The sequence below is a fragment of the Pseudochaenichthys georgianus genome, chromosome 16, assembly GCF_902827115.2.
Source record: "Pseudochaenichthys georgianus chromosome 16, fPseGeo1.2, whole genome shotgun sequence".
NCBI classification, from domain to species: Eukaryota; Metazoa; Chordata; class Actinopteri; order Perciformes; family Channichthyidae; genus Pseudochaenichthys; species Pseudochaenichthys georgianus.
The window spans coordinates 586,517-602,070 of record NC_047518.2 but is presented as its reverse complement, the minus strand read 5'-3'; the positions used below and the strand labels follow the sequence as shown (position 1 = coordinate 602,070).

Sequence of the window (15,554 nt, the reverse complement as noted above, 5' to 3'; positions counted from 1 at the left end):
GGTACATATTCTTACAGTGCGTGGTACGTATTCCTACAGTGCGTGGTAAGGTACGTATTCTTACAGTGCGTGGTACGTATTCCTACAGTGCGTGGTGTGGTACGTATTCCTACAGTGCGTGGTACGCATTCTTACAGTGCGTGGTAAGGTACGTATTCTTACAGTGCGTGGTACGTATTCCTACAGTGCGTGGTGTGGTACGTATTCCTACAGTGCGTGGTACGTATTCCTACAGTGCGTGGTACGCATTCTTACAGTGCGTGGTACGTATTCCTAGAGTGCGTGGTGTGGTACGTATTCCTACAGTGCGTGGTACGTATTCCTACAGTGCCTGGTACGTATTCTTACAGTGCGTGGTACGTATTCCTACAGTGCGTTGTGCGTATTCCTACAGTGCGTGGTACGTATTCTTACAGTGCGTGGTACGTATTCCTACAGTGCGTGGTACGTATTCTTACAGTGCGTGGTACGTATTCCTACAGTGCGTGGTACGTATTCCTACAGTGCGTGGTACGTATTCTTACAGTGCGTGGTACGTATTCTTACAGTGCGTGGTACGTATTCCTACAGTGCGTGGTACGTATTCCTACAGTGCGTGGTACGTATTCTTACAGTGCGTGGTACGTATTCTTACAGTGCGTGGTACGTATTCCTACAGTGCGTGGTACGTATTCTTACAGTGCGTGGTACGTATTCTTACAGTGCGTGGTACGTATTCTTACAGTGCGTGGTACGTATTCCTACAGTGTGTGGTGCGTATTTTTACAGTGCGTGGTACGTATTCTTACAGTGCGTGGTACATATTCTTACAGTGCGTGGTAAGGTACGTATTCTTACAGTGCGTGGTACGTATTCCTACAGTGCGTGGTACGCATTCTTACAGTGCGTGGTAAGGTACGTATTCCTACAGTGCGTGGTAAGGTACGTATTCTTACAGTGCGTGGTACGTATTCTTACAGTGCGTGGTACGTATTCCTACAGTGCCTGGTACGTATTCTTACAGTGCGTGGTACGTATTCCTACAGTGCGTGGTACGTATTCTTACAGTGCGTGGTACGTATTCCTACAGTGCGTGGTACGTATTCTTACAGTGCGTGGTACGTATTCTTACAGTGCGTGGTACGTATTCTTACAGTGCGTGGTACGTATTCTTACAGTCCGTGGTACGTATTCTTACAGTGCGTGGTACGTATTCTTACAGTGCGTGGTACGTATTCTTACAGTGCGTGGTACGTATTCTTACAGTGCGTGGTACGTATTCTTACAGTCCGTGGTACGTATTCTTACAGTGCGTGGTACGTATTCTTACAGTGCGTGGTACGTATTCTTACAGTGCGTGGTACGTATTCTTACAGTGCGTGGTACGTATTCTTACAGTGCGTGGTACGTATTCTTACAGTGCGTGGTACGTATTCCTACAGTGTGTGGTGCGTATTCTTACAGTGCGTGGTACGTATTCTTACAGTGCGTGGTACGTATTCCTACAATGCGTGGTACGCATTCTTACAGTGCGTGGTAAGGTACGTATTCCTACAGTGCGTGGTAAGGTACGTATTCTTACAGTGCGTGGTACGTATTCTTACAGTGCGTGGTACGTATTCCTACAGTGCCTGGTACGTATTCTTACAGTGCGTGGTACGTATTCCTACAGTGCGTGGTACGTATTCTTACAGTGCGTGGTACGTATTCTTACAGTGCGTGGTACGTATTCCTACAGTGCGTGGTACGTATTCTTACAGTGCGTGGTACGTATTCCTACAGTGCGTGGTACGTATTCTTACAGTGCGTGGTACGTATTCTTACAGTGCGTGGTACGTATTCTTACAGTGCGTGGTACGTATTCCTACAGTGCGTGGTACGTATTCTTACAGTGCGTGGTACGTATTCCTAAATAATTGTGTTTTATTAAATTACAACCAGCCGGCTCAACACGTACTGTCGCTGCAGCTTATGTTTTCCCCGGGCTGTTACGAGTTAATCCAGCCCTGCCCCCCCCCCCCCCATATATATGAGACATATGATACTGCTTTTATATTGTACTCACCATTTAAAAGCACTTTCATATAAGTTCAACCAAGAAGCGCATGGTTATGATGAACATAGGAAAATGTATAACATGCTTATTTTTGGAGTCAGGATAAACACACATCTCATCCATCTCATCTCATGCTGGCTTCCACTGGGAACTCTGTACAACACAGAGACTGAGGACGGAGTTGGTTAGGAGGAGGTGAAGAGTAGAGACTTGAGACAGGCAATGAATGATGAATACGTTCACAGCTCCCTCCTCTTCCTCACCCTTTACTCCCCCTAACCCTTCTCTGCTCCCTCGTCCTCTTCTCCTCTCCTCCTCTCCTCTCATCCCTATTCCCTTTCCTACAGCACTCTGTACTCTTTCTATTTAATCTTTTCCCCCCGTTTCGATCCTTCACTCTATCCTTGTCTTTAGTGTTCCTCCTATATCTCTTCATAGCTTACCTTTCAAATATTACTAAAGTTGTTGTTATGGGACTTTTTACTCTGCTAACAGTTTGCAGACGTGTTGTGGTTTTAGTTGGACTTCTTTAGGTGACTAAAGCCAGGAACATTGTGCGGTTGCAGGGGGAGATACATGCTGGAAATATGTATTTATTACCAGTTTATCCATCCGTTTTCACATTGGAGATAGAATGCTACTTGGTTTCCCAAACCTTCCGTCTGTATGCTAAGCTAAGCTAATCATGTCCTCAGGCTGGTCCATTCTTAGTGCAGTGACTGATATGAGATTTATGTCAGTCATATGTAATGTCCAGAAAGACAGCAAAATAGTTATTTTCTAAAATGCCACACTATTCCTTCCTGACAGTAATGAGAGACACCAGTGGCCTACAAAAAGTCCACTGATGAATTGGTGTGGAGAGGAAACACGGCTTGAGTCAGAGCGTCAGAAACCTGGAGAACATGTTGAGAGCAGCATGGTGATCCTCTAATGTTTCAGTACATATACAACTGAACATCACTTCACCACAAAAGATCAAATGGTTCATCACTCATGGTATTCCCTCTACATCAGTGTTTCTCAAACTTTTTCATACCAAGGACCACTTAACCAATAAAAAAACACTCGCGGACCACCTAACTCCACAAATATCCAAAAACACATCGTTTTTTTAGAACAGATCAGAGATGTTCACAAGTCTTTTTTTGCAAGTCCAAGTCAAGTCTCAAGTCTTTGTGGGGTGAGACTTGATCAAGTCTCAAGTCTTTGGTCACGAGTCCAAGTCAAGTCTCAAGTCTTTGGTCACGAGTCCATGTCAAGTCTCAAGTCTTTGTGGGGTGAGACTTGATCAAGTCTCAAGTCTTTGGTCACGAGTCCAAGTCAAGTCTCAAGTCTTTGGTCACGAGTCCAAGTCAAGTCTCAAGTCTTTGTGGGGTGAGACTTGATCAAGTCTCAAGTCTTTGGTCACGAGTCCAAGTCAAGTCTCAAGTCTTTGTGGGGTGAGACTTGATCAAGTCTCAAGTCTTTGGTCACGAGTCCAAGTCAAGTCTCAAGTCTCTAAAAACATAAAAGTCTCATGTCTCTTCTGGTTGTAATAAGCCTTCTATTGTCTGCTGCTATCCAGTCTGTTAAGAATACTGCACAGCTATATCTAAGAAATTCAAAGCATTTACTGTGTTATTATCACTCCTATATCTATTAGCATACAGTATCAGTACTGATTAGTTGTTTGTTATATGATCACTTTAAACAGGCTATTGCAATGCAATATGAGGAAAAACATCACACTGTAGCTAAATGCAAACAACTTATAAGCAAAACACTTCAGAATCAGAAATCAGTATCACAAATACTTTATTAATCCCCCGCAGGGAAACTGTTAAAAGTACTTAAAAGCAGGTAATGATTAACGTTACCGACCTTTTGTATGTCATGTCAAGAGTTGGATGTCAACGCCACTCAACTCAAACAAGTGTGACAAGCAATTCACTAATCTTTTCAAATATTCAGTTACAAAGCTAGTAGCAAGCTAAGCTAACATCACACAGCTGATGCTGAGCTAAACATGTTTGCTACCCGTCTATGCGTTAATGTGACTGACCTCTCCGGGTGAGTTTTCAAGTGCCTGATGAAATTCGACGTTGTTGCGCCAGCATCCTTGATTTTGATATTGCAGACTTTGCGGTGTGCGCTCCTTTTGTTGGTGCCGCCGGCGTTTTGTTCGAAGTGTTTGTAGTTGAACCTAATTACAAGCGGTACAGCCGCAGGTGTGCCGCCGGTCGCCATGGTGTTACTACGAGGTAGTAACAGAGGCGCGCACGTCTGCGTAATGAGCCCGGCTAAAGTAACGGGATGGCCTACCTGCCTGTCAGCCTTCCATCTGGGCACAAACTTATCTCGTGCCCTCATTGGTCATGTGCGCGTTCGTGTGTGTTGGAGGAGGCGGGCTCTATAAGGAAGTAGCAGCCTCTAGCAGATTATCTCCGGTTGTGTATTTTCAAATTCTAGCGATCTCGAGCCGGTTTCTCTCAAATGTACCTACCCCACCTTTAATACGCCAAAAATAGAAAACACAATGATTGTTCACGAGTCCCAACACACGAGTCCAAGTCGAGTCTGAAGTCTTTTGGTCACGAGTCTAAGTCAAGTCTGAAGTCTCTGTGTGTGCGACTTAAGTGCGACTCGAGTCCGAGTCGCAGACTCGAGTCCCCATCTCTGGAACAGATTACAAATTGCCTGAAAATGGTACAAACAAGTGGCAACATGTGTGATTAAGGTGTTGCGCTGGGCTATATCATGCAATCGAAAGTGAAACTTAAGCTCGCTCCATTGCGGAGATATTCCTGCGAGAGTGCGGAAAACTTAAATAAATTAATTTATTTCAAATGTGAAATTGTACCAATATACTCACGGACCACTAGGGGGCGCTCACGGACCACCAGTGGTCCGCGGACCACACTTTGAGAAGCACTGCTCTACATGATGACAGCCATTCTGATCAAGTTTAAACCCACACACTCACTTCTGATGATTCCTAGCAGCCACGTGAATGTGAGATGTAATTGTGTGTATGTTGTAGTGTCACTCGGTGAACCCTGACACACTGTCGTTCTGCTGTGTTTCAGGCGGCTGCTGTAAAGAAAGCTGAAGACAGAGATGCTGAGACGGAGCATCCAGACGAGCGGCGGAGCCCCAGTTCTCTTTATTTATTACCTTCACAATGTGTGTGAGCGGGTGTGTGTGTGCGTGCGCGAGTGCCGTGTGCACGAGAAAGCATAAGCAGCGAGTATAGATATGAATGCATGTGAGCATTATGAACGGCACCTAAGATTTCAGGCTATTATTTGCATACGAATTTTTGTTTACTTTTTATAAAGTCACTCATATATCACGGTTACAGTATAGACAAATGGACTTTACTATTGGTACATAGTGTGTTTTGTGTTTGTAACTAGCCTCCTATTTAAGAATGTATATTTCTATGTATGATATACTCATCTAGAAACTATGTAATGGACCATTTTAATATTGCTTCATCTTCTCACCACTTTACTGCTCATGCCAAGACACACAACTCATGCATACAAGCAAACATCTTCCAGTAAACAAAACACTGCAGACCACGAGATAATTCGCTTTCCATTTCTTTCTTACCAGATTGAACCGCAGAGCGATAGTAATAACAATAAGGGGTTTCTGCTGGCGTAACACATCCTCTGGCAGCCATATTGGAGGTGCTTCTTTAAAACGCTATTTGACACGTTAAGAAATGGTTCATATGCATCTAGTTTAAAGGCTGGACTTCCATTTAATGACTGGTACACGCGGCTGATAGCTTTAAGCTAGTGGGAAGTCGTGGGTTTGTGTTTTTACTTACCATTTTATTATTGGTGTTTTCCTTATGGGAAATAATAATAAAAGATACATCTGTAAACCGTTGATACTGCAGAACACCTCAAACGGCAACCACGATCAACCATTATTCTCTGTATTAAGAGTTTTCAAACAGTTTACATAACTGTCAAACTTTCCCAGAGGCAATAAAAGCTATGTATGTGTGACATCATCTCAGTGCCGTCTGCGAGGCCTCTGGGCTGAAGCAAAGAGACTCATCTGCAGATACAACACGCCACACACACACACACACACACTAAAAAGATCAAATATATTTGCATAGTTGGTGCATCCATGAGCTAACAGGCCTCACATGTTCTCATTTGCACTTCCAAATAGTTGTAGACATGGGTTTCTAATATTTGCTATTAATCATTTGTGTGGACTTTTCAATATTTGCAATGCAACAGAAACGTTTGTGAGTGAAATACGATCATACCCGTTAGAATGATGGCCGAACCCTTGTGGTCAAATAGTTGATGTAATGTTTCAAATGGACCCCCATGAGTTCGGTTCCGTCAGCTGGAAGCCCCTCTGACGTACAAGGTCTCTGCTGGAGATGTTGACGGTGCACACATAAGAAACAGGGACAGCACCAACCAGTGTGCAATAACCTTATGAGGACAGCTGAAAGTGTGTGTGTGTGTGTGTGTGTGTTAGTGTATTGAACACGGGCTAGGCATTGTGCTTCCACCCATGCATATGAGCTAATGTACAAAGGATTAAATACCAAGGCAATAGTTTGTGTGGCCTGTCGTTGATTGGCCCAGGACAATCCTCCCTTCCACTTTATCTAATACCATCCAAATATCTGCAATATTCCATCAGGATCAGAAGATTTACGACAATAACTGCAGATTTCTTTAGTTCGTCTGACTGAATTGATGAGTCTTCGTGTCAGTTGCATTGTCAGTTGCATTGTTGAGGACTGAAGGAAGTGTTGTACATTAGTTTGGATCAGTGGTCCTAAAGAATTCTGCCAGCAGCAATAGTGGAGGCCACGCATTGTGCCAAACGGGCCTGATACGCTTTAAGATGAATCGGGAGCTATTTTTATCCGGCAAATTAAACAAGTGTATGGATGAGTGAGTTTCAGTGTGTGGCAGTGTGTGTGCAGTGTGTGAGATATAGGGGGTGGTTAACGCTGATCAATCCCTCCTCCACATACAGAGACTGCTCTTACATGTGTGCCCCTCAACATCCTACCCTTAGTTAACGTTGTCAAACTTTTTAAGACTCAATACGACAGTCAGATGTATAACGTGATATCATCTGCAAGAAGTTTATACTATTTTATGCAGTTTCTTTTTATGTTTGGTGTGAAACTATCTGAATATTACAGCTTAGATGTACAGTATGGTGATAATTGTGAAGTACTATCAATACAATGGCTTCCTCTTTAACAATAATATTGGCACTGCACTGTTGATTCGCCGAAGAGAGGAGGCTGCAAATAAACGATTGAGGACTGTTGATGGTTATAATGTGGCTCCACGGCCGATCAAACACACTCACACACACATGTATAATATCGATGTCTTGCCTGCTAGATTACCCTTCAGCTACGGTACAGTGTAACCCTGCAGCCCCCAGCTGCTGCTTGCTTTGCAGTCTGACAGGGGGGGCTTTCTTCATGTCTATCACTATATAACACTCGCGTCATGTAATCATCCCTCTTCTCCATACCTGCTATAAAGTGATATATTTCAAAATGCATTCCAAAGTTCAGCTGGAACTAATATGGGGCTTCCACCGTCTGAGATAGCCTAACTTGTGGAAGTTAGTTGACACACATTTCTCTCAAGAAAAATAGCTCATATGTTTCTGTGTGTTTTTAAATCTTCCAATGAGTTGGGAGATTCACGAAAAGTATCATTTGTAAAGTTTGGCTGAGGTAGAAAACGTATTGTATCAACATAAACAACATTGATGGATGTCCATGAAGCTTCACTGAAGAGAGGGAAAATGAAACCAACATCAATTCTGTCGTATACGGAAAGGACTTTGACGAGCGTCTTGTTGTGCTGATTATTATTTTTGGCTGAACTTTGGATTGGATTTTTGCGCAGAACAATGACTGTAGGCTTTACCTATAACTCTTACAGTATAACAACTTCAGTTAAGATTCACAAAAAATATATATCTGATCTTATCATTTAAAGGAGGGAAAGCAGTGATGAGAAAGAATCTGACCATGAAGTGCTCTGACTGAGTTCCACAGAGAGGGTCGTGGCTCTGAGGCAAAATAAACCATTAAAACCAAAACAGTGTTTTGAAAATGCACTTTAAATAAAAATCAGTTTTCCCTACATTCCAACCTGTATGGTCCTGTTATGCGCTTGCTTTACCCTTAATGATAAATATATATATAAATATAAATACACATGTATACAGTGTACTGTATAACTATCTTGCTTTTCCTGACGCAAAGCAAACCAGCCCATCTTACAAATGTAAATGTCATCCCTCGATTTGGACCTTTACCACAGATTGACGAGAGCTCATAGAAACGCTGTACTGGAAGATATCTCGCAGGTTCTTACTGTCAACCCCAGGCTGAGATTGTGCGGCAGAAAAAAAGGGGAGGTGGGTAAAGCTAGCGAAGCGCCATGACAGAAGAGGGTTAATACCATGGAGCTATGCTAAGATTGCCCAGCCTCGTGTGGCTTCAAGTGGTCGACGGCAGTATTAGCAGCTGAATGATTACGTTGGCACGATTCTCCTTTCGGTGGGGCACACGTCGCTTTGTTTGCCCCTCAACACTCTTACTAGTCTTGTACAAAAACGTATATTTTTTAGTCCTGTGTGAGCTGAGTTCCTAAAGGCACTTAAATGTTAGTCATATATTTCATAAAAAAAAGTCAAGGAAAGACTGGTGGAGTTGCACATATAGCACTGTGACAGAAAACATGATAATACTAGAAAGGTCATAGGTGGATCAGTTGGTGACACACCTTCAATGAAGGCTAAACGTGATGCTTCCACTTTGCTTGTATACAGGGTTTCAAAGGTCCCCTTCCCTAAATGCTATCAAAGAGAAATCATATCTGTTTTTTGGCTTTCTTTATCTCGAGGAGGGGGGTGGTCTTGGTAGGAAAAACATTTGGAACACTTCCAACGTGCATCCTCGCTGTGCTGAACAATGAATCTGTGTTTGCAACTTTTTTCAATGAAGCTTCTCTTGCGTTTTCTTTTTGTATGCTGCACTGAAAATAGATGATTTTCACTAGTGGTTTGGAAAACAGACGTTTTGTCGGTCACTTCATCCAGTGAACAATATAGTATACAGTAGAATAGCTGTTGCATTATTTGTTACGACCCGTATGTACTGTTATTATGGAAGATGTAATGTCCTTCTGTAAATGTTGTTTAATGTTGTTTTACCTGAAATAAAATATATTAATGCTTCCCATGAGTCTGTGTTAATATATTGTTGTATCTCCTTTCTATCAATGCCTGCACTACAAGTTACAACATATCATTTGGTCTTTGTATTTTTTTTTCTGATTTCCAAAGAGACAGGGGAAGGGTCCTGACTTGATCGCCAGCTGGTATTGTGTGACTTCCATGGCCTTTATTATATGTTATACCTGCCGTGTTCTTACACCACTTACCATGGGACAGGACAAATTGGACAATAGTTATGATTCTGTCCTTTTCTTGCAAACATTTTTATAAAGCATGGTTTAGATATATTTTCAAACCTTCATCACCATTGGTTGAATTTCAACTTTTTGATTGTGTCATCATTTCTGTCTTTCTACAGGGAATTGCTTGAGTTGCAAAAATTGTGAAAAAACTCAAATATTTGACATTCACAGCAAAAACAGAGAGAGCAAAAGATAAATGATACATACAGTATGGAAGCTATTCTTTTGCAGTGATGATGTTTAGCAGTCTGACAGGTAGTGTGTTCTTAGCAGCCTGTCCTCCTACAAAAGACGACCATACAGTATAGGTTGATTGTTGAGCAGCTAATTACGACCCATAGTCACGTTTTAAAGTATAGCATCTCTAGTGGTTGTGTAAGAAACAACATGCTCCCGTTGATTGCAAACGCTCCGGAGGGTCGTTTATTCACAAATAACCCTCTCTGGAAAACCCTAAATTGTGAAATAGTTTGGCCATTAAAATGCTTTTTGATTAGATTTCTAGCAAGAAGTGTATTTTGTTCTTTTATACAACGGACAAGTCAAATCAAGCAATCTGATTGGTTCTTAGCCGTGATATACTGAGCGTATACCACGGGTAGAATTGTAGTTACTTTTCACAAGTCAGTATCCCTCCGCGTCTGAGAAAAACAGTATACAGTTGGGCTGAAAAGCAAACAGACTGGAACAAGAAAGCAGCGGAGAAGTAACGGGGCAGAAACCCTCCTTTTTACGCAGCGGTCCAGACATAGACATCAAACGGCAAAACATATTCAGTGTGCAGTTCCTTTGGCATTAGGGCAGGGATATCTAGATACTTTCCAAGGTTTGACATCATGAATCGTGCTACTTTTAAAGCAAGCAACGATGTTTTCAAATCTGTAATCAAAGAGGTCCGCAAAAACGCTATCGACCAATCAGATTGCTTGATTTGACTTGTCCGTTTTATAAATATATTTACATTTGTTCCGTTACGAAACAAACTTACAAAGCATAAAATGGAAACATTTAAGATTAACTTCGACCTCCGGGGGGGTCTTACTATGGAGGAGTGGATTGAGGAGTGCCTATCTCCAGAAAAAAAAAAGCACCGAAACGACGACATGCAGAGCTACGTGAAGAGCAGGTAGACCAACTGGAAAAGGACCACCATTCAAAAGCTTTCTGATGCGGGTCTTGAAACAAAGCAGAGACATGATGAGCGTCAGTGGCCAAAAGTGTGAAAGCTCTCTCCAGAGCTACTGGAAGCCCAATCTCGGGGACCGGAGAAAGTGGAGCAATATTCTCGCCACGCCGAGCAACAGCCTAGAACAACCTCAACCTATACAAGTGACCACGTAAGCCATTCTACTGATGCTGGACAGTTTTACGACGGTCGGTTGTTATTGTCAATATTAATATAATAATGATTTATTTTGTAATAGTCACACTCGATTTCGCCGATTTTCTTGTTGCCCCAGCTTGTCGACACCTCTTTTAGCAGAAACAAAGGCTACATTAATGTATTAAATCGATTAATATAATATAACAAAATACATCCGTCATAAACAATACCGGAAACAGACGTAGGCAAGATCCTCAGCTCGGTGATTGGATGGTTTGGCCGCAATGCACGTTGGGATATGGTGTTTATGCAATGTGAAACCCGAAAACATTTTTTTAAAATAAAATAATACTTTATTCCGAGTGTGCTTGCTTTTCTCTTTGAAAGTCATCACATAACGGCATTGTAATAGCCTACACGGTTCGGCTGCATTAAATATTACACATCTTCCGTAGTTCTCTATTTATAGAGCCCTGATGAGAAGACTTCTAGACAAACAGGAAGAACTGCCGCCAAAACTGAAAACGTGACGTGGATCATAAATATATCAGCAATTAAACAAAATCTTCCATTTCTTTTCACACAATACGTGTCCTTGCAGTATCAACACTAATTCGGCTGACTTTTATATTTGATCCAATTGGTAGATAGGCTGTATTTACACCATAACGGTGCACAGCTGATAGAAAGGGACACATAGTGGTTAAAGCATGTTATTGAATTTCATTATTTTTATTATTAGATATTAATAGGAGGATGTGCAAAACAGACAAACTAATAAGGCTTAATTTAAACATTAAAGGATACTTTAGGTTAAGGTCTTCTTTTGAATAAGAAGCTTTGGGGGTATCTATCTACAGGTAAATATTAAGCCTGACAAAGTACTTAAAGTCTAATATATTGCTTTCCTGCAATGTTAACTATGTTGAAGCACTTATTTTAACTGATATTATACACATTAATTATACTCTTATGTATGTAGATAGAATAAGAAATGTGCATAATATGACAGTTTAATGGTGGAGGTACACACATATTGATAGATGTCTTGTAATGCACTGTTGAGCAACCTGTGACCCAAGTTTTTCATTCATTGCATAACTACACCGTAGTTGTGTATATGATATGTCAATAAACCTTAGAAAATCTTAAAAGGAATGTGCAAAATAGTCATTATATACAGTCTTTAATTAACTATTAGTAGAGAATAACGAGTAATGAATATACTTTATAGGGATCCTATTAATATCTAATAATAAAAATAATAAAATTCAATAACGATGTTTTAGCCTTTTTCTCTGAAAAAAGAAATGTGTCTCTCAGAATCGAAAGGGAAAAAACCTATGGGAAAAACACAAAAGCATTGTACACAAATTAAACCAATTAATGTCGTGTAAAGGATAAACTGATGTTTGTACTGGATGAGTACTGCAGATATAGCTTTACAATCATTTGATAGTGAGGGGAATACGGTTTTATTATGAAAACTTCGAGACCGGAAATACTGTTTTCACCCCGTGAGTGTTGGTGTTGATGCTAACTTTACATGGACGCTGCCGCATATACACGTTCTCCTGGCGAGACCTCAAATCATCTTCGTAATATCTATAAAACTATAGATCCTACACATCCACTGGACGCGGATTCTAAAAGTACAATATACACTTCTTGCTAGAAATCGAATCAAAAATCATTTTAATGGCCAAACTATCCTACAATTTAGGAGGGTTATGTGAATATACAACCCTCCGTAGCGTTTGCATTCAACGGGAGCACTAGAGGTCGAACATTTAAAAACGTGATTATAGGTCGTAATAAGCGCTTGAACAATCTACCTATTTTGGTCGTAATAAGGGCTTGAACAATCGACCAATTTGGTCGTATGAGTTGGAGGACTTGTTGGTTCTTAGGCCTGCAGAGAGGTAGAAGCTCCAGGTCACTGAACGTCCTGTCCTTCATCGTCTGGATCCATGTTCATCTTGAGAAGGTATTTCCTGAGATTGCCCACTTGATTGCAGTGGCGTAACAAAGTTGTGATTGGCCCCGGTGCAAATATTGTTTTGGCCCCCCATCGCCCCAAACATAAGCGCATGCTGATGACGGACATACACTCTCTCTTGTCCTTTCTCTTTTGAGTGCCGCTCTTGTGCTTTGGTTTGCTGTACATTATGAATGCAAGCTATTACATTTTTTATAATGCTGCCGAACTTGCTGCTGCTAGCTACAGTACAGTACAGGTTGATTAAACGGTTTGCTCGTCACGCAAGGTATCAACATGACATGAAAGGGAGCAAGGTCATTGGACATATAAATACAAATTACTTTAGGTTCCTTGGTTACTTTGAAGATTGTGTGAACCGGTCAATGCCATTGGGGCCCCAAAAAAACAAAATTAAAAAGATATATTTAAACAATTCTTTAATTTTTTTATTTTTTGCATGGGCCCCTGGCCGGCTCTGGGCCCCGGGGCGTTGCATCGACTGCACCGTCGATAGTTACGCCACTGCTTGATTGGCAGACACACATGAAAATGATGCCTCTCCGGCGGTCCTGTTGGCAGCAGCCTTCACCACTGGACCTGCTGTGGAAGGGGTCGGTACTAACTCTCTGTGATGACACGTAAATACTGGAAGCTTCAGGTTTAGCCATGTCTCTGCCTGTTGTACTGTTCATTCAGCTGGTGTAGCTACTCCTGTAGCTGGTGTGTCTACTTTGTGCATAAAAAGGCTGTGATTGACAGCAAAGACCTCAGAGAGCCACAGCTCGATTGAGCCTTCTATTCCCTTAGCACTCAGTAGTAATGATTTTATGTGCTTTTTTAACGATAAAATTGTTACTCTTAGAAACAAAATTAATGACCTCTTGCCTTCGACCAGTATAGGGTTATCAACAGCTCCCGGAATCGTAAGTTCTAATATTACACTAGATAGTAAACTAGAATGCTTTTCAGCCATTAACCTTGAACAATTACATTCAATGATTCTCTCTTCTAAACCATCAACGTGCATGTTAGACCCAATTCCAACTAAGCTGTTGAAGGAAGTTTTTCCATTAATTAGCACTTCTTTATTAAATATTATGAATATGTCTTTATTATCAGGCTATGTTCCACAATCATTCAAAGTAGCAGTGATAAAACCGCTTCTTAAAAAGCACAACCTCGATCCAGAGGTTTTAGCCAACTATAGACCTATTTCTAATCTTCCGTTCCTCTCAAAAATTCTTGAGAAAGCGGTCGCAAAACAGTTGTGTGATTACTTAAAAAACAATGATTTATTTGAAGATTTTCAGTCTGGCTTTAGAACACATCATAGCACAGAGACAGCTCTGGTTAAAGTCACAAATGATATTCTAATAGCCTCAGACAAGGGACTTGTCTCTATTCTTGTTTTGCTCGATCTTAGTGCTGCATTTGATACTATCGACCATGATATCCTATTGCAAAGACTAGAGCACTTAGTTGGCATACAGGGAACTGCTTTAGGCTGGTTTAGGTCCTATCTATCTGAACGCTCTCAGTTTGTACGTGTTAACGATGAATCTTCCACGCAAACCAAAGTTAGCCATGGAGTGCCACAGGGCTCAGTGCTCGGACCTATTTTGTTCACATTATATATGCTTCCGTTAGGCAATATTATAAGGAATCATTCTGTAAACTTTCATTGTTATGCGGATGATACTCAACTATATTTATCAATCAAGCATAAAATTCAAGACTGCCTTAAGGACTTAAAAACGTGGATGACCTTAAACTTTTTGATGTTAAACACGACCAAAACTGAAGTTATTGTACTTGGCCCGAAGAATCTACGAAACAAATTATCTAAAGACATACTAACTATGGATGGCATTAATTTGGCCTCCAGTGAGACTGTAAGGAATCTTGGTATTATATTTGATCAGGATTTATCCTTTAACGCCCACATAAAATCAATTTCAAGGACCGCCTACTTCCATCTACGTAACATTGCAAAAATCAGGCATATCTTGCCTCAAAACGATGCAGAGAAACTAGTCCATGCATTTGTTACTTCTAGGCTGGATTATTGTAACTCTTTATTATCAGGGAGTACCAAGAAGTCAATCAAGTCGCTTCAGCTGATTCAAAATGCTGCGGCTCGTGTACTGACCAGAGTTAGGAAAAGGGACCACATTACTCCTGTTCTGGCTGCCTTACACTGGCTCCCTATAGAACACAGGATAGAATTTAAAATTCTTCTTCTCGCCTACAAAGCCCTTAATGGGCAGGCGCCATCTTACCTTAAAGAACTCATTATACCCTACTGTCCTACTAGGGCATTGCGTTCCAAGAATGCAGGGTTGTTCCTAGAATCTTTAAAAGTACAATGGGAGCCAGAGCCTTTTCTTATCAAGCTCCACATTTGTGGAATCAGCTTCCAGTTTGTGTTCGGGCGGCAGACACCCTATCCGTTTTTAAGAGTGCGCTTAAGACCTTCCTTTTTGATAAAGCTTATAGTTAGGGCTGATTAGATTCAGCCCCTAGTTTTGCTGATATAGGCTTAGTTTGTCGGGGGACATCTTACTTCTTCCTTCTCTCTGTCTATACCCGTGTACACTCATGTTCCGATTAACCCAGCTTCCCCAAATGTCTTTCTTTTTGGTGTCTCTATACGCTGGGATCCGGAGTCATGGATGATCCTGCGGTCCTGTGTCCTGGATCGCGAGCGCTGGATCTTGAGTCGTGGCT

The 15,554-nt window shown here is 41.4% G+C and overlaps 1 protein-coding gene across 3 annotated transcripts in view; it reads left to right on the top strand.

The window, feature by feature from the left end:
• Positions 1 to 9,280, top strand: part of cdk14 (cyclin dependent kinase 14) — a 257,958-nt gene extending 248,678 nt beyond the window's left edge. For all 3 annotated transcript variants that reach the window (XM_034102038.1, XM_071205779.1, XM_034102039.2), the window contains one exon: positions 5,104 to 9,280. The gene's annotated coding sequence lies outside the window, so the exon portion shown is untranslated. The remainder of the gene's footprint in view (positions 1 to 5,103) is intronic.
• The last annotated feature ends 6,274 nt before the right edge of the window (positions 9,281 to 15,554 follow it).